Genomic DNA, 20167 nt, shown 5'->3' with positions numbered 1-20167 from the left:
GCCTCATAGCTCAAGGGTCCCGGGTTCGATTCCCGGCTGGATCACTGTATGTGCGGAGTCTGCACGTTCTCCCTGTGTCTGCGTGGGTTTCCTCCGGGTGCTCCGGTTTCCTCCCACAGTCCAAAGATGTGCAGGTTAGGTGGATTGGCCAAGCTAAATTGTCCCTTAGTGTCCAAAAGGTTAGGTAGGTTTACTGGGATACGGGAATAGGGTGGAGGCGTAGGCTAAAGTAGGGAGCGCATTCCAAGGGCCGGTGCAGGCTCTATGGGCCGAATGGCCTCCTTTTGCACTGTTGGGATTCTATGGCGTCTATGAACAGAGAGAATAAGCATGGTGAAGTGAAACGGGTATCTTCCCTGATGGCCAATTGATACTTTGCACTATAGGTGGCCAAGCATGGGCAGGAATTAAAAGAGATTTGGCTGTTAAAACCTGCTAATGGGACCCCTGGAGGGGGATAATCAGCTTCAAGTTAAAAACCGAGTTAAGAAACTGCCCGTTCACTGGTGAGCCAGTGCTGCTGGAGAGATGTTGGCCAGTTTACTGATAGAACGCCAAATACAGACATTTGGATTCCAAACGCAGTCTGCCTACAGGACACTCTAGCCTGGAGTGACTTCTTAGCTGCACTTTAAGCAATTAAACTTTGCTGGTTCGTGCACAGCATTGTGCTAAGTGTATGGAAGCAATCTACCCCAAGGATTCAGCAACAGTATAAACCAGAAGAAGCGATGCACGCCCAAGTTTATGATTTCCGAATGAATCCAAGATTCCATTATTGCATTTAAAATCAGTTTCGTCCTTTAAAACGATGCTCAGTTATAATTTTACGGGCTATTTCTTTGTCTAATTCTGGGCTGACTGCCAATGTACTCCATGTCATTGGCATGTGGAGATATCCACACTACAGGATTAATGATCATGGCATCAATACTACAAGCTTATTGAGCAATAATTAGCAGTTGATTAACAAGAGAATCCATAGCCATTCTGTTAATTGCTTCTCCAACATTAGTTTGGTTCTCCAGTTAACACCTCCTTACAATGGGGTGTTAATGCTCCATGACTTTCCCTTCTAGAAATCTGTGAGGAAAATATTTTTGAAAAGGGAACTTTGTTCCATTTATGTGTGTCTAGTTTCATTGTTGAGAACACCCAGACAAGGAAAGATTGTTTTTTATACTTCCAACCACGGCATCCTCAGGGTGGCCCAATATATTACTTTGCCATTACAGCCGTTGTTTTCGAGGCAAACATTGTTTTGTTTATACTGCAAGGTTCAAATAAATGGATGAGAGGAAATTCTAATTTTGATTGGGGTAGGAATATTGGCCAGGATACTAGGAGAACTCCCAACCTCTTCTTCCAACATTGGCATTAGAGAAAAAACGAATTCCTTAAAAAAAAGTGATGTGGAGATGCCGGCGTTGGACTGGGGTGAGCACAGTACGAAGTCTTACAACACCAGGTTAAAGTCCAACAGATTTGTTTCGATGTCACTAGCTTTCAGAGCGCTGCTCCTTCCTCAGGTGAATGAAGAGGTATGTTCCAGAAACATATATAGACAGATTCAAAGATGCCAGACAATGCTTGGAATGTGAGCATTAGCAGGTGATTAAATCTTTACAGATCCAGAGATGGGGTAACCCCATGTTAAAGAGGTGTGAATTGTGTCAAGCCAGGACAGTTGGTAGGATTTTGCAGGCCAGATGGTGGGGAATGAATGTAATGTGACATGAATCCCAGGTCCCGGTTGAGGCCGCACTCACGTGTGCGGAATTTGGCTATAAGTTTCTGCTCGGCGATTCTGCGTTGTTGCGCGTCCTGAAGGCCGCCTTGGAGAACGCTTACCCGGAGATCAGAGGCTGAATGCCCTTGACTGCTGAAGTGTTCCCCGACTGGAAGGGAACATTCCTGCCTGGTGATTGTCACACGATGTCCGTTCATTCGTTGTCGCAGCGTCTGCATGGTCTCGCCAATGTACCACTCTTCGGGACATCCTTTCCTGCAGCGTATGAGGTAGACAACGTTGGCCGAGTCACACGAGTATGTACCGCGTACCTGGTGGGTGGTGTTCTCACGTGTAATGGTGGTATCCATGTCGATGATCTGGCACGTCTTGCAGAGATTGCCATGGCAGGGCTGTGTGGTGTCGTGGTCACTGTTCTGAAGGCTGGGTAGTTTGCTGCAAACAATAGCTTGTTTGAGGTTGCGCGGTTGTTTGAAGGCAAGTAGTGGGGGTGTGGGGATGACCTTGGCAAGATGTTCATCTTCATCGATGACGTGTTGAAGGCTGTGAAGATGATGTCATAGTTTCTCCGCTCCGGGAAAGTACTGGACGACGAAGGGTATTCTGTCGGTTGTGTCCCATGTTTGTCTTCTGAGGAGGTCGGTGCGGTTTTTTGCTGTGGCGTGTTGGAACTGTTGATCGATGAGTTGAGCGCCATATCCCGTTCGTACGAGGGCATCTTTCAGCGTCTGTAGATGTCTGTTACGCTCCTCCTCGTCTGAGCAGATCCTGTGTATACAGAGAGCTTGTCCATAGGGGATTGCTTCTTTAATGTGTTTAGGGTGGAAGCTGGAGAAGTGGAGCATCGTGAGGTTATTCGTGGGTTTGCAGTACATACTCGTGCGACTCGGCCAAAGTTGTCTATCTCATACGCTGCAGGAAAGGATGTCCCGAAGCGTGGTACAGTGGCGAGACCATGCAGACGCTGCGACAACAAATGAACGGACATCGTGTGACAATCACCAGGCAGGAATATTCCCTTCCAGTCGGGGAACACTTCTGCAATCAAGGGCATTCAGCCTCTGATCTCCGGGTAAGCGTTCTCTAAGGAAGCCTTCAGGACGCGCGACAACGCAGAATCGCCGAGCAGAAGCTTATAGCCAAGTTCCGCACACATGAGTGCGGCCTCAACCAGGACCTGGGATTCATGTCGCATTACATTCATCCCCCACCATCTGGCCTGCGAAATCCTACCAACTGTCCTGGCTTGACACAATTCACACCTCTTTAACCTGGGGTTACCCCATCTCTGGATCTGTAAAGATTTAATCACCTGCTAATGCTCGCATTCCAAGCATTGTCTGGCATCTTTGAATCGGTAAAAGAAAAGTGATAGAGAAAAGGAATATCAGCCAATTAATCAGAGCTGAAAGGCTACAGAGATCATTTCTCGAGGGCAAAATGGAGGACATCAGAAAGAGGGGTTGATCTAGGCGTAGTTGGATGACGGATGTCACAGGTCAGTCGCAGGCGAGCTACAGTGGATGTGTAAGGATGGAGCAAGACAGACAAGTGTGAGATACCCTGACAGCAGAGTGATAGATACAGGCAGCAGCAGCGATTGGAATCTCAATACCTTTTCTTTGAAACGATGAAACGAGAAGGAGGCTTAGGCGGCAGTGAGCAATGGGCCTTGTCTAATTCGGCGGGTGTGGATGGTAGCACACCCTCACCCACCATCTTGTGGAACAAGTCGAAGAAATATTCAGTAGGGGTGCAGCCCTCAATCCCCTCCAGTAACCCCACAATACTCACATCCTGTCGCCTGGATCTGTTCTCCAGGTCATTCAGCTTAGCTAACGTTCTGTTAACCTCGACCACAAAAGCAAGGCCAGATTAGGGAGGTCATCCTGTCACGATGATCCGACAATGCGCCCTCCATGTCCTTAATCGTGGCTCCATGAGTCTCGACAGACTTACTGGTGGTTTTAAGAACAAAACAAATAGCGGCCAAGGCCTCTGCAACAGGTTTTGTCAGTGTTTATCGAGCTCGCTCGCCAAAACGTTGGTGAAAGCTCCAGCCATTAGTGGAGAAGTTGGAGCTGATGCTGACTCTGCCAGCTTACCTCCAGGAGTTCTCTGGGAGGCTTCAGAGTCAGTCAAGGAGTTTGGGACAAATTCCTTTTTGGCTCTGCCTCCCTTGGGCGTCTCAGTTACGGGAGAACTCTACACAACCGAATTTCAGGATTTTCCCGAGAAGTTAAAGACCCGCGGCTTCAGGAAAAAGGGTACAAAAGTCAGGTTTCCAGAGATCAGCTCGCCAGCAGGAAGTGCAGCCTCGTCGGGAAGAACCCCCCCCCCCCCACCCGCCAGGCCTAAACAAACGGCAAAGTGCTGATTCTGGGTTGCCAAACGCGCAAGGAAGGGGACTTAGTTTTTTTACGCCTGCTGAATCGCGCCCACTGTCTTCGACCTAGGCGAAGTAATGATCCGCACAGACATTCCTCGCACATGTTGCAGTTTCGGGTATTTCAGAATGGCAGTGACAACTCATGGGATTGTGCCCCTCACCGAGGTGGGATTTCCAAAGTCGGGGATGTTTGTGTGTTGCAGTTAGTGTCGGTGAAGGTGCAAACGGCACATGGCCACCAGATGGTGGCGAGGCCAAGTCCGGTCATCAATCACTGAACATTTCACCACCGACTCTCACAGCTTCCAAAGCTCGTCATTACAGCATGGAAAGCATTCATTTCACCAAGCTCCTTTATAACAGGGCGCTGATTGATACACTTCGGCTTACAGCAAAGACAGCCAACTCTATTTCCCTGCTAATGCCTACAGCACCCCCCCCCCCCCCCCCCCCCCCCCACCCCATTTGGAAATCAACTAATGTCAAAACTTTGGAGCGCCTGTGATAAACCAGAAAACACGGGAGTATGAAATATTGAAAACCTATATTGCATTTTGTGTTTGCTGATCTTTCGTGGGGGGTGGGTGGCAGGGCAGGGGATAAAGCAGTGCTCAGTTAATTTTGTTTTGGTGCCTTTGTTTGAACTTTGACATTCTTGCCTTTGTTCTGATCTGTGCAAGGTGAAAAGCTTCAGCAACACTTCTCTCTTTTCTTCGACAGAGAAATTTCACACGAGGTGCTGCTCCCTGATAGTCCGAGATTCCTGCTCTTGTGGGTGACAGTCCTGTTCATGTTGCACTTTTGGCCCCAGCACTACAAAGTAGTTCATTTAATGTTGAGATGATGGCATCACACACACAGCTATCCGTCACCTGACGCTGAAATCAGCATGTGCATTATGAAAGCTGCAGCCGTCACATCCAAGTTGAGGAAGAGAGTGCAGAACAACAGTGACGTGACTGAGAACACCAAACGTCAATTCTACCAAGCCTGGGTCCTCAAAGTGCTTTCCTCAAAGACCTTCTATATGGTGAACGGGCCACTGGGTCATGACCTACTAGGAGTCCATACTTCCATTACAAGAAGCACTTGCAAGTGAGGTACGAAGGTGATGGACATTGACATAGACAACTGGGGGATAGCGGCTGATGGTTGTGACCTTTGTAGACTGGCTGTTTGGAGAGGCATTTGAAGAGGCAAGGGTAAATGGAATGCTCAGCTGGCGAGAAGAGACCTCAAGGAAAACAAAGGCAAGCAAATTGCGTACCTTCTCGGTCCACTGTCGTCCTCTGCAGCAATACGCCAGAGACTGCCATGCGAGAGTGAGGCTTCTGAGCCATGTCAGGCCACGTTTAACACAGAGTTGACCACCAAGACTGAAACCATCATCTCATCAGGCAGAAAGCGGCTAAGGTGCCATATTTTTGAGACATGTTGTAAGGGTCCTTCCTGTTAGAGGGATTGAGTTTTGGAGCCATGAGGTCATGTTGCAGCTGTACAAAACTCTGGTACGGCCGCATTTGGAGTATTGCGTGCAATTCTGGTTGCCGCATTGTAGGAAGGATGTGAAAGCATTGGAAAGGGTGCAGAGGAGATTTACCAGAATGTTGCCTGGTATGGAGGGAAGATCTTATGAGGTAAGGCTGAAGGACTTGAGGCTATTTTCGTTAGAGAGAAGAAGGTTAAGAGGTGACTTAATTGAGGCATACAAGATGATCAGAGGATTGGATAGGGTGGATAGTGAGAGCCTTTTTCCTCGGATGGTGATGTCTAGCACAAGGGGACATAGCTTTAAATTGAGGGGAGATAGATATAGGACAGATGTCAGACGTAGGTTCTTTACTCAGAGAGTAGTAAGGGCGTGGAATGCCCTGCCTGCACCAGTAGTGGACTCGCCAACACTAAGGGCATTCAAATGGTCATTGGATAGACATATGGACGATAAGGGAATAGTGTAGATGGGCTTTAGAGTGGTTTCACAGGTCGGCGCAACATCGAGGGCCGAAGGGCCTGTACTGCGCTGTAAGGTTCTATGTTCTATGTTGTTTCCCTTAGTTCCTATTTCTTTTATTTTGTCTTTATCATTTTTGGCCCATGGATCATTAATGGAGGCAGACCTTTAAGTCGTTCAGAGGAAGGGAGGAACTCAAATTGTCAAAGTAGTACACTGTGTTATAAAATTTTAACACTATTGGACTATCAGGAAGCACCATCATTTTTGCCAGACTTTATGGCACCCAAGAGATTAGAGAGGTTTATTTTGATTTGTTGGCTGGTGGCCAATGGATTGGCCAGGGTCTGTAACCTGCCTGGCAACTGACAGCGAATGGTTTCTGTCAGGTGGGGCTTTTCGGAGAGAACCCAGGAGAAGCCACTGGACCCACTAGGTGGAAGCAGCTCTCTCTCCGCTCTACCGCCTACTGTTTGAAGGCAGAAACTTCTAGACCCAGAAAGAAGAAGTTGTCTCTCTCTCCCTGCTATTCCTGTGAGTCTACAGTGAAAACCATTACAGGCTGACAGAAGAGACAATATCCGTCTGAAATCCTAGACTGAAGAAGAAACACATTGAAGACGTCAGTCTGAGACAAAGACTCTTATTCTTTTACTTTCATAATTATTTCACACACTTCTTTCCCCTCTGTGTTTGTTTGTCTGTGTGGGTGTGTGTCGAGGGTGGGGTGAGTTAAAGGTCGGGGGGGGTAGAGCTTGGATAGTAATTAACCAGTTGTATTTGTTCCCTATTTAATTATAGTTACTGTTAATAATAAAAAGTTAATTGTGTTTGAATTTACAAACCTGGTGACTGTAATTACAGGGCAACGGAGGACCTTGGGTATTTTAAAATTAAAGCTAACTTCAACCGCGTTGCGACTAGGGTAAGTGAGGCTGGAATTGAGCGCGCACTGGACCAGGGTGTCGTGACAATGTGTTAAGGCACCAATATAAATGCGAGTCTTATTTTTCATTATGTGGAGATGCCGGCGTTGGACTGGGGTGAGCACAGTAAGAAGTCTTACAACACCAGGTTAAAGTCCAACAGGTTTGTTTCGATGTCACTAGCTTTCGGAGCACGGCTTCACCTGAGGAACGAGCAGCGCTCCGAAAGCTAGTGTTTGAAACAAACCTGTTGGACTTTAACCTGGTGTTGTAAGATTTCTTATTTTTCATTGGCGTGACTATTTACAAAGTGTCCAATTTGCCACCTCAACAGCTGAAAGATTTCTTCTCATAATCGCCCATTCATCATTATCCCTGCCGCCAAACTATATGATAGGGTGCGATCAAATTTCGTTCAATCAGGTTTGATATCAGTGCATTATTTACTAATGTTGGATTAGCGTTATCTTGGCCCCGGAAGAAAGTTTAGCAAATACAATGAAGGGTATAAATTATTGCTTTCAACAAAACTTGGAGAACGCAATTTTCCCTGTAATTAATGACCCGCTAACAAAATGGAAAAACTGTTTCTTGAGACGTGCGGCTGTTGAGAACACAATTTTATTAGCAGGTCATTAATTACTGAGCAAGCTGGGCATTGATCATGAGAAGAGGGACTTAATCTTCAGTTGAAGGCAGAAATCTTTCTTTTGAAAAAGCAACTGAGAGACAGAAGAGTAAGGAATTGTAATGATTCCAAATGTTCCACTTGTACTTAACTCGTTCATTATTGTTCTTGGTTTGGAAAATAATGCAGTTGCGCCAGTGCATAAGATGCTGGTATGTTTTTCAACCCTCTGATCTATTTAAAGGGTATATGAGATTTGGACAGAGTTTCTACATTGGATTTTATAATCGGAAGAATTTCATTGGTATAGCACCTGATCACATCTCAGAAAAATCCAAAAGTCCTCGATATACAGTGAATACTTGAAGCGGAGTCTTGTTTGCCCACAGCAAGGTTCCACAGCAAGTGAAGTGAATGACCACTTAATCTGTTGGTTCTGTTGGTTGTTGGAGGAATGTTAGTCATAACAATGCAAGAACTCCTGGCTCCCTCGCTCTTTCTCAAGGATGCTCTGGGCAATATTCTCCTTTACTGAGGGTTGGGAAGAGGGGAGGGAAGGTTGCACCCTGGATTTGAAAGATGACCCTCCAACAGTGCAGCACCCCCCTCAGTACTGTCACCGAAAGTGCCGGCGTTGATGATATGGTCGCAGAGTTCGACCCCATAACCTTCTAATGCAGATGCAACCACTGCCCAGCTAAGATGAATAGTGTTTCTCCAAGGGTTAATTCCAAGTTAATGTTAAAAGTAAAGAAGATCATCGCTTCTCGGCCTTTTGGCTAAGATGATCGTGAGGTCAGGTGCAATGCCTGGATCTGGTATGTCGCTCTTGTGGGGCCATGAATTGGATTCAATTTGAATTGGTTTTTGGAGCAGGCAAGGGGCTGGATTAGGGGTTTGCCCCTGTCCACACTCGGAGCTCTGACTTTGTAACTCTGATAAAGTAATTTTTAAAAATCTTCTTTAAAATGTAAAAAAAGAGGGCAGCACGGTGGCGCAGTGGGTAGCACTGCGGCCTCACGGCGCTGAGGTCCCAGGTTCGATCCTGGCTCTGGGTCACTGTCCGTGTGGGGTTTGCACATTCTCCCATGTTTGCGTGGGTTTCGCCCCCACAACCCAAAGATGTGCAGGGCAGGTGGATTGGCCACGCTAAATTGCCCCTTATTTGGAAAAAATGAATTGGGTTCTGTAAAACTTCTTAAAAAGTAAAAAGATCAACACGGGGGAAGCAAACAGGAAAATGTCTGAGCCATAACTGTGTTAACGCAATCGTTCTGAAGAGCTGGAATTAAAAGTTGCCAACTTTGTACTTCCATTATGTCATGCTTGATGGGAGGCATTTGGGAAAGTGTGTATGGAAAACCCGAACTTCTGACAAAAAGGCCTGAATTCTCTGGTCGTCGGGATTTGCTTTTCCTGATGGCATGCGCCCGCGCCAGTGGATTCAACGGTGATACGGGGTGGCTTCAATGGGAAATCCCATTGACAAGCGGCGGGAAGGTAAAATCCCACCGCCAGCGAACGTCGCGCGGCCGAGAAATACACGGCGGGGGAACCGGAGACTCCCGCTCAAGATCTTCAACACGAAACATTGGGCGGAATTATTCCAGCTCACCAGCTGCCTTGCCGGCTTTTCACACCGCATGTTTGAAAACTTAGAGAAAATATTGTAAGGGGCGGGTCCTGTGACATCGTGTGGGCGGGGGTGGGCTTCCCACGGGCAACTTCTGCTCCTGACAAAAAGGGCTTCACCCACAGGGGATATGTTAGGGCATGTATGGGCTCCGCCCATGGCTCCACCCCCTTTACAGGAAGTATAAGAGCTGCTGACCTGCGGGGCCACCTTCAGTGTTGTACCGGTCACAGGCAGGCTCAGTTCTAAGCTGATTAAAACCACGGTTTACTTCTCCACGTATCTTCGAGTGAATTGATGGTCGCTTCAACAGCATCTTCTGGTATCACCCCACATTTCCAGCACCCCCACCATTAATTATGAGCAATCTCTTGCCTTTTTCCAGATGGACATTGGAGATCCCGTGGCACCATTCAAGGTGTTCACCTTTGTTGTGTTGGAACTCGAAATGACTACACGCTTAAGGTGATTCTTTGCAAGGAGAACTGTGGGAGGCTTTGAAGTGATAACACAGTATATAAATGCAAGTATTATTATCTCAGAGCCATTGGGAGGAGTTCAGTAGTAGGAGCTTTGTAAAGTGACATGGATCCATATGGCCCTCGAAAGTAAGGTGTTAAAGTTGGATGGAGGACGGCGAACATTAAAGCTGCCGTAAGGTTCACTGGCTGTGACAGTTCTAATGCCTTAAATATAAGTCGCCTCATTCAAGGCACCGTTAACTGTTCCTAAACTACTCCTCCCACAGGTAAATATATTAATTTTCTCCTTCTGACAGTTGAATGAAAGTCTTTTAGCAAAGACTGAGAAGCTGTCTCTTTAAACTGTGTCTGCAGAGTTCTCCTGCACATTTCTCTCCACACTCGGCTGATCTGCAGAGAATTCTCAATCAGCCCGAGTGACATCAGAAGGCAGCTGGACCCAACTGGGAGTCTTGTGTAGACAACATAGCTGTTAATGTGAGTAAAGTGGAAATATGAGATATTCCCAGGAACATTTTCCTTAGCTTTGTTCGCACAGCTGTGTAGATTTCAAGGTTACTATAACTAACCCTTGTCAACTTAATTAAATGAAGGATTTATGGTCAGCAGCCAATTATTTCACAAAATATTTCTGATATACCCACTTAATGGCAACACCTCCCTCCCAACCTCTAAAGCACATACAATTCTTGCATTCAGGGAAAGAGAATGTTTCTGCAACAGGAATTATGTCTGACAGCTGGCAAAACAAAATCAATTGCACAGATGATCAGAAAACGCACAAGAAAACGTGAAGCATGAATGGTATTGCGGTGTCTTGAACCATGTACACTCGTTGACAGAACTAGCCACCAAATTTCAGTTGCAGAATCCATCCTGCCATCTGAGGGGCTGTTTAAAATGTCCACCCTGAAATCACCTCCATCATAGATGGATGTATTTCAAACAAACACACACTCAAACGCACGCACACAAATCCAAATCACGGGGTGGCACGGCGGCGCAGTGGTTAGCACTGCTGCCTCATGGCGCCGAGGACCCGGGTTCGATCCCAGCCCCGGGTCACTGTCTGTGTAGAGTTTGCACATTCTTCCCGTGTCTGTGTGGGTCTCACCCCCCACAACCCAAAGATGTGCAGGTTAGGTGGATTGGCCACGCTAAATTGCCCCTTAATTGGAAAAAAAATTAATTGGGTACTTTAAATTTATATTAACAAAAACAAATCTACATTCACTATGTGACATTGGTAGAAACGTGTGTGTGTGTCTGTAAGTAGTTTTTATCCCTGCTACTTTAATGAAAGGGCCCACCATTTAAAAGGACCGTGATGATATTTATTGTACAGTTTATGGGGCATTACTGGGACAAAATGCTTGTCTGTGTAATAGCGTTTCATAATATAACTGTGCGTGGAGCACTTTGATGTGATAGGGTGTTATAGAAATTCAAGTGCATGGTTTGGCCTCATAACACATCGTCCAAATTCAACCTATTTGCCTTTCTTTTGAAGGGATTTAATTCTGCCTTAATCTTTGTCTCCATGTTTTTCACCACTATTCCACAATGCATGTCACTGATCACAACACGGAAACTGATAGGACTAAAATAGGCTTGTGATCAGAGGCTAGCACAAACCACTTCCGTGTTTTAAAATACAGGTATGTAGAGGAAAGACTTGCACTTAAATGACAACATGTCGGATTTCTCAATCTTCTCAGAGCCTGCCGACATTTGATAAATTACTTTGAGGTACAGTGGCTCCTTTTATGTTGGCAAATGTGGCAACCAGAACTTGCAAGAGTTAATAAAATGTCAAGATCAGCCACCAGAGGGAGCTAGAGTTACAAGTATATAAGACATTGATGCTAAGCCTTGTGGGGAGAGAAATGAAGGAGATAGCTAGAGTACAGACTGAAAAAAAGATAGTGTGAGTGAGAGCAGATCATAGTTTATAACAGAGTAGAGATTATATGTTAATTATCAACTGTATTATCATCAGGAGTATGTGTCGAATCCAAATTAGTGTTAATAAATTTAAAGCTTTGTTCAGGTTCAAGCTATTTTGTGGTCTTTGTGAACACTACGCCAACCATCCTGAATTTAGCAACACAAAGAACAAAGATTAACATTTCATCCAAAGGACTCCACCCCAACAATGCAGCAACCTTTACTTGTTCCGCTGAACTATCAGCCCAGGTTACGTGGGCAAGTTCTGGAGTGGGGATGAAAGTCACAACTTCCTAGCTCAAAGGGCTGCCAAGTCAGCAAAGCTTACAAGAGATATTAAAAGGTTCAAGCAGTACTTTGCATTCTCAAACAATGCAAAACTGGCTGGCTTGGGGTGTTCTACAGATAAGAGGAGGCAATTCAATCATTTTGCCTGGGCTGGATTCAGAAGTGAGGGAACACTCCCCCACCACAAATTGCTGCACACGATTCATCATCGCTGGGAAGAGATATTCCTGCCAGATTCAAGCCTGTCCACTCAGCTCGCCTATCAAGCCAAAAGGATTGAGGAACATTACTCGAAGCATAGACTGGAGTTAAACCCCTGCTGTACAGGAGGGGGGTGGGATCAATGCAGGGGATTTGCAGTGTTTGTTCTGTTCTTTGTACAGGAACATAGAACATATTCTAAACATTGTTTCTAAATGTCTTCAATCTAGTGATGGTTACTAATTTATTACTTCCCCCCTAGCTGTGATATTAATTTAATCACCTTGAGCGCTCAGATTAAAAAAGCTGAAGTACTTGCATTACCCTAACTGTGTCACAGACAGGCCATGACATATCTTCCATAACCTATAACCTCTAGTTAATGATATCATAAATTCTTCACAGAATACCAGCCGCAATGACACTATTTGTCTGGAATCTCTTGATACGCAGTCCTCATTCCAGAGTGGAGTGATTCATTCTGAGATTATGAGGAACAGTAAGAATGCAGGTCTCAGACTGAAATTGCACGTGTCTCCCCCCCCCCCCCCCCGCCCCACCAGGACGCTCCATGGGGTATCAGTGCTAAGCACTGCCTTTGCACAGCGCCTTCCGCAACTTCAGGAGATCACAAAGCGCTTTGCAGCCTGTAAAACGCTTTGTCTGAAGAGCTGTCATTGCTGCAATATGGACAATAACAGCAGCAGCCAACTTTCACACGACAGGAACGCAAAAAAAAAAAACAGCAACGTGATAAATTACCAGATAATCTGCTTTTGGTAACATTGGCCAGAACTTTGGGAGTGGGCCAGTTTTTTTTTCAAATACCGCCAGGGGATCTTGGGCAGACTAGCAGGACTTAGTTTAACATTTGGTCCAAAGGTATCACTCCAACAATGCGGTCCCTCAGCCCAGGATGTGTGCTCACGTCCCTGGCGTTTCTGAGGCTTGGGGCCATCACCTTCTGATTCAAAGTTGAGAATTCTACCCGCTCAGCCAAGACTGACACCAAGTGCCTCAAGGCCCTACTTTCCAAATAAGTATATATCCTCCTTTCAAACACTTCAATTGCCTTTTGCATCAATGTGTTTCAGAAACTCAACCCATTGTGAAGACATTGCTCCTGGATTTAATTATAGTTTAGCTCCAGTTTTGAAATGATGTCCCTTTGTTCTATATTTCTGCTAATTACACTACCAATTCCATGCTTCAATCAGATCACCACTCCAAGTAGTATTCAAATTTAACCCCCAGATATCATCTTGATGAATCTTCATTGGATCCTTGTCATGTTCTGTTCATCGTTCCTAATTTAGAGTGCCCAAAATTCAAAGTAATGGTGGGGGGTGATTTCCTGTACTGCCGCTCTCAGTACTTGTCAAACACATGGGGCGTCATTCTCCGACCCCCCAGCGGGTCGGAGAATGGCCGTTGGCCGCCGTGAATCCCGCCCCCGCCTGTTGCCGAAGTCTCCGAAGGGAGAGAAGTCGGCGGGGCGTTAATGGCGCCGCTGACATCGGAGAATGGCACAGGTGGGCGCAAGGCACCCGATTTTGGGCCTGCCGATATTCTCCCGTCCGGATGGGGCGAAGTCCCGTCGACGTGATGACCGGTCACATCAACGTAAATCAAACCTCCTTTTAATCGGCGTCAACCTGTGCTCCAGGTTTACGCCGACCAGCGTGGAGGTGGGTGACGGCCTGGGGGGTGGTTAGAATGGGCTGGGCTCTGGGGGAGTGCCGGGAGGGGGGGTCCGTGCCGGGGAGGGCCGGGGAGGGGGATGGGGGGGGTCCGTGCCGGGGAGGAGGATGGGGGGGGTCCGTGCCGGGGAGGAGGATGGGGGGGGTCCGTGCCGGGGAGGGGGATGGGGGGGGTCCGTGCCGGGGAGGGGGATGGGGGGGTCCGTGCCGGGGAGGAGGATGGGGGGGTCCGTGCCGGGGAGGAGGATGGGGTCCGTGCCGGGGAGGGCCGGGGAGGAGGATGGGGGGGTCCGTGCCTGGGAGGAGGATGGGGGGGTCCGTGCCGGGGAGGAGGATGGGGTCCGTGCCGGGGAGGAGGATGGGGTCCGTGCCGGGGAGGAGGATGGGGTCCGTGCCGGGGAGGAGGATGGGGTCCGTGCCGGGGAGGAGGATGGGGTCCGTGCCGGGGAGGAGGATGGGGGGCCCGTGCCGGGGAGGTGGATTGGGGGGTCCGTGCCGGGGAGGAGGATGGGGTCCGTGCCGGGGAGGAGGATGGGGTCAGTGCCGGGGAGGAGGATGGGGTCCGTGCCGGGGAGGAGGATGGGGTCCGTGCCGGGGAGGAGGATGGGGTCCGTGCCGGGGAGGAGGATGGGGGGGTCCGTGCCGGGGAGCGCCGGGGAGGAGGATGGGGGGGTCCGTGCCTGGGAGGAGGATGGGGGGGTCCGTGCCGGGGAGGAGGATGGGGTCCGTGCCGGGGAGGAGGATGGGGTCCGTGCCGGGGAGGAGGATGGGGTCCGCGCCGGGGAGGAGGATGGGGTCCGTGCCGGGGAGGAGGATTGGGGGGGTCCGTGCCGGGGAGGAGGATGGGGTCCGTGCCGGGGAGGAGGATGGGGTCCGTGCCGGGGAGGGCCGGGGAGGAGGATGGGGGGGTCCGTGCCTGGGAGGAGGATGGGGGGGTCCGTGCCGGGGAGGAGGATGGGGTCCGTGCCGGGGAGGAGGATGGGGGGTCCGTGCCGGGGAGGAGGATGGGGTCCGTGCCGGGGAGGAGGATGGGATCCGTGCCGGGGAGGAGGATGGGGGGCCCGTGCCGTGGAGGAGGATGGGGGGTCTGTGCCGGGGAGGAGGATGGGGTCCGTGCCGGGGAGGAGGATGGGGTCCGTGCCGGGGAGGAGGATGGGGTCCGTGCCGGGGAGGAGGATGGGGGGCCCGTGCCGGGGAGGTGGATTGGGGGGTCCGTGCCGGGGAGGAGGATGGGGTCCGTGCCGGGGAGGAGGATGGGGTCCGTGCCGGGGAGGAGGATGGGGTCCGTGCCGGGGAGGAGGATGGGGTCCGTGCCGGGGAGGAGGATGGGGTCCGTGCCGGGGAGGAGGATGGGGGGGTCCGTGCCGGGGAGGAGGATGGGGTCCGTGCCGGGGAGGAGGATGGGGGGGTTCGTGCCGGGGAGGAGGATGGGGTCCGTGCCGGGGAGGAGGATGGGGTCCGTGCCGGGGAGGAGGATGGGGTCCGTGCCGGGGAGGAGGATGGGGGGGTCCGTGCCTGGGAGGAGGATGGGGGGGTCCGTGCCGGGGAGGAGGATGGGGGGGTCCGTGCCGGGGAGGAGGATGGGGGGGTCCGTGCCGGGGAGGAGGATGGGGTGCGTGCCGGGGAGGAGGATGGGGTCCGTGCCGGGGAGGAGGATGGGTGGGTCCGTGCCGGGGAGGAGGATGGGGTCCGTGCCGGGGAGGAGGATGGGGGGGTCCGTGCCGGGGAGGAGGATGGGGTCCGTGCCGGGGAGGAGGATGGGGTCCGTGCCGGGGAGGAGGATGGGGGGCCCGTGCCGGGGAGGAGGATGGGGGGCCCGTGCCGGGGAGGTGGATTGGGGATCCGTGCCGGGGAGGAGGATGGGGTCCGTGCCGGGGAGGAGGATGGGGTCCGTGCCGGGGAGGAGGATGGGGTCCGTGCCGGGGAGGGGGATGGGGTCCGTGCCGGGGAGGAGGATGGGGTCCGTGCCGGGGAGGAGGATGGGGTCCGTGCCGGGGAGGGGGATGGGGTCCGTGCCGGGGAGGAGGATAGGGGGGCCCATGCCAGGGAGGAGGATGGGGGGCCCGTGCCGGGGAGGTGGATTGGGGGGTCCGTGCCGGGGAGGAGGATGGGGTCCGTGCCGGGGAGGAGGATGGGGTCCGTGCCGGGGAGGAGGATGGGGGGCCCGTGCCGGGGAGGTGGATTGGGGATCCGTGCCGGGGAGGAGGATGGGGTCCGTGCCGGGGAGGAGGATGGGGTCCGTGCCGGGGAGGAGGATGGGGTCCGTGCCGGGGAGGAGGATGGGGTCCGTGCCGGGGAGGAGGATGGGGTCCATGCCGGGGAGGAGGATGGGGTCCGTGCCGGGGAGGAGGATGGGGTCCGTGCCGGGGAGGAGGATGGGGTCCGTGCCAGGGAGGAGGATAGGGGGGCCCATGCCAGGGAGGAGGATGGGGGGCCAGTGCCGGGGAGGAGGATGGGGGGGGGTCCGTGCCGGGGAGGTGGATTGGGGGGTCCGTGCCAGGGAGGAGGATAGGGGGGCCCATGCCAGGGAGGAGGATGGGGGGCCAGTGCCGGGGAGGAGGATGGGGGGGGTCCGTGCCGGGGAGGTCGATTGGGGGGTCCGTGCCAGGGAGGAGGATAGGGGGGCCCATGCCAGGGAGGAGGATGGGGGGCCCGTGCCGGGGAGGTGGATGGGGTCCGTTACGGGGAGGGGGGTGCGAGGGCAAATGAGTTGGTCCACCTGGCCAGGTGCCAGCCTCCAACAGTTGGACCCATGCGGTCCATGGCACCTGACTGGGGGGAGGAGGGGGTATGGGCAATGATGACATGTCGTCGTTCCCCCCCCGCCCCCCCCCCCCCCCCCGCCCCCCCCCCCAACCAGGCAGTCATGTTTTCCGATCATCCAGCGATGTTGGCCGCCGTGGCGGCAGTCGCTAATGTCTATGTTGCCCTGGATGAGGAGGAGGAGGAGGAGCGTGCCAGAGAGGCGGCGTAGGCTGCCGCAGAGGGGCAGGCGGCAGCCGCCCAGGCTGGAGGGACACCTGACCGACAGGACGAGGAGGGGGAGGAGGACGTCGCGGCCCCACGGCAACGGAGGCACCCGAGGGCGCCCCGTGTGTACCGGCCCCGGCAGTCATACCAGGACCTCACGGACCGGGAATGCAGGAGGAGACTCCGGATGAGGCGGGAAACCGTGGCACACATCTGCCACCTGCTGGCACACCTGTCACCGCGTGGCACTGGCGGGGGACACCCTCTCCCCGTGTCCGTCAAGGTTACGGTGGCCCTGAACTTTTATGCAACGGGGTCATTCCAGGCACCGAGTGGGGACCTGTCCGGCATATCGCAGACATCGGTGCACCGGTGCATCCGGGCAGTGACAGACGCCCTATATGCCATGGCGCACCGCTACATCCGCTTCCCCATGGACCGGGCCAGCCAAGATGCCCGGGCCGTGGGCTTCTCTGCCGTGGCCGGGTTCCCCATGGTCCAGGGCGCGATTGACGGGATGCACGTCGCCGTGCGGCCACCTGCAGATAACAGGGCCGTGTTCACCAATAGGAAGGGGACCTATTCGATGAACGTACAGGTGGTCTGCGACCACCGCATGATGATCCTGCACGTCTGCGCCCGTTACCCAGGCAGTGTACACAACTCATAGGTGTTGTCGCGGTCATCCATCACCGGCATGTACGAGGGACGCCATCCCCGGCTGAGGGGCTGGTTGCTGGGCGACAGGGGCTACCCATTGCGATCGTGGCTGATGACGCCTATACGGAGGCCACGCAATGAGGCGGAGAACCGCTACAATGATGCCCATGTAGCGACAAGGGGAGTGATAGAGAGGTGCTTTGGCGTGCTGAAGATGCGTTTCAGGTGCCTGGACCTCTCTGGGGACGCCCTCCAGTATCGGTCAGATAGGGTCGGCCGCATCATTGTGGTGTGCTGCGTCCTGCACAACATAGCCCAGCAGAGGGGCAATGTGCTGCACGCAGAGGAGGGCGGAGTGGAGGAGCAGCAGGAAGAGGCACAGTCCTCCCCAGATGAAGGGGATGGGGGCAATGGTCAGGGCAGACGGGCTAGACACAGGCGGGTGGCGTCCACCGTTACCGGCTGGCCCAGCGGGCACGGGACATGCTGATCGCCGCCCGCTTCACTGACTAGATGGGCGTGGGAATCGGGTAGTACGGCCACAGACCGCATACCATGGCAACAGCCGACCACCCACACCCCCCACCCATCCACCCACCCAGCACCCTCACCCCTCTCCCCAACCCCACCCACCCCACCCGCATGCACACCACCCCCCCCAATTGTCGATCCACCTGCGGCACAACAGCCGGGCTCACACAGTTGCGGGTGGACGCGTGTCTATTGCAGGCCATGGAGGATGATGACAACCCGCCCTGCGATGAGCTCCTGGCTCCACATCGTTGGACTATGTCTGACCCATGGCCACAGTACCACCATCCACCCGGACCATCCCTGCATGCGGCTGTGACACTGCAGCGCACGGTCCCGTCCTCTGCCCGGGGGGATGTTGATGGCGGCCCAGGGGGAAGGGGCAGACTCACCTGGGGCTGAAGTAAGACCACCCCTCACACACACACTTGCGCTCAACGTACATGACACCCCCGCACGCTTTGGACAGAGCACAAAGGCAGCTTCTGTAGGTGTAACATTGACTTTAATAACCAAAGGAGTTCATGCACGTGCCCTAGCCCCTAAAACTCATCTGTGCCCTGCACCTGTGCCAACTTACTCAGTGTCTAATTGTTTGGCCTTACGGGCCCTTTGACTACGTCTACGTGGTTCCCCAGACGGTACAGCAGAACTGGAGGTGGACTCCTGTGATTCCTGCCCTCTGACACTGGATCCCTTTGGCGGCCGTTTCCTGGGGCGTCCTGGCCTAGATGGGCCAGGCTGCGGCCCGGGCGACTGGGATGGCGAGCTGCCAGCCTGTCCTGCCCGTTGCCCACCCGATGCACCTGGGACGGAAGGGGGGGGGAGTCCGAGGTGTCGCGGTGTTCCGGGACCTCCCCTTCAGGGGGACCCGGGACGGACCACACCTCCTCCTCCCTCGGGGTGCCCGATGGCCCCCAGGCCTCTACATGGGTGGGGGATGCGAACAGACTGGCCATCCGACGCACCCCCGACATCTGGCGCTGCCAGTCCTGGAGGCCCGTGCTGGTATCGACAGGGGTCTGCAGGTTTGCAGCCATGGAGCCCAGGGGATTGGCAAACTCTGTCTGTGACTGTGCGATGCCGGCTCGCACATGGCCACTGTCGCTGATGCCCTCAGCGATGGCCTGCAGAGACTGGGCCATGGCGTTGAGCGCCTCTGCCATCTGGCGCTGGCACTGGCTCATGGCCTCCTGTGAGAGGGCAGCCATTTCCTGGGCCACAGACGCCGCCTGCACGGAAAGCCCCAGGCCTCGCAAACCGTTCCCCATGCCTGACACCGTCGTACCCATTGCCTCCACCGCGTACGCCACCCGTGCGGTGTCGGCCTGGGTGGCACGTATGACCGGCACCACTCCCAGCTCCTCCACCTGCGACTGCAGCTGCTGCAAGCCGGCCGTCACCCTCTTCGCTCGTCTCCGGGTCGGTGGTTGCATCGGATCTATGGGTGGCTGTGGTAACTCCAGGAACCCGGGATCCATCTGGGCGGCAGATGTTCGCTTGGGCTGGGCTGCCCTCCGACCGCCCGGCCCCTCTGCTGCTCCTACCTCCACCTGCTGTACCGGGACGGCTGTGGTGTGCGCACCAGTGAGTGTACCAGACGCCTCATCACTAAAGTGCCCAACCGAGGTGAGTGTTTCTGCGATGGTGGAGGGTGTTGGTGACAGCAGTGGCGTTGTGTCGTGCTCTTCGTCCCACTCTGAGTCCATGGCACTTTGGGGTGGGGATCATCTCCACCCATCCACTCTGTGTCACTGTCCGGTATTTCGTCTTCCTGGGTAGTGCTGTCCCGGGTAGGGGTGTCCCGGGTAGGGGTGTCCTGGGTAGGAGTGTCCTGGGTAGTGGTATCCTGGCTCGGCTGTGACGGGGGCCTATGGCTGCCCCTCTCGTTGCTGGGTAACACACGCACGTGACGGGGGCGTTGTCTCCCTGTTGCTCCAGGTCTCTCCGTCTCACGTGGTCTCCGAGGGACATCCTGCGGGCGTCGCATGCCGGAGGGTCCGGGTCCCTCCGTCTCCCGTGGTGTGCGAGGGGCATCCTGCGGGCGTCGCATGCCGGAAGGTCCGGGTCTCTCCGTCTCCCGTGGCCTCCGAGGGGCATCCTGCGGGCGG

The 20167-nt window shown here is 53.4% G+C and overlaps 1 protein-coding gene across 1 annotated transcript in view; it reads right to left on the bottom strand.

Annotated features, from left to right (window-relative positions):
- The window catches only part of LOC140403524 (heparan-alpha-glucosaminide N-acetyltransferase), a 358411-nt gene that overhangs the window by 26707 nt on the left and 311537 nt on the right, over positions 1-20167 (bottom strand). The window lies entirely within an intron of this gene.

The sequence above is a fragment of the Scyliorhinus torazame genome, chromosome 28 (assembly GCF_047496885.1).
Source record: "Scyliorhinus torazame isolate Kashiwa2021f chromosome 28, sScyTor2.1, whole genome shotgun sequence".
In the NCBI taxonomy this organism is placed as follows: Eukaryota; Metazoa; Chordata; class Chondrichthyes; order Carcharhiniformes; family Scyliorhinidae; genus Scyliorhinus; species Scyliorhinus torazame.
Note: the sequence above shows the minus strand (reverse complement) of the source record. Positions and strands in the feature narration are given on the sequence as shown.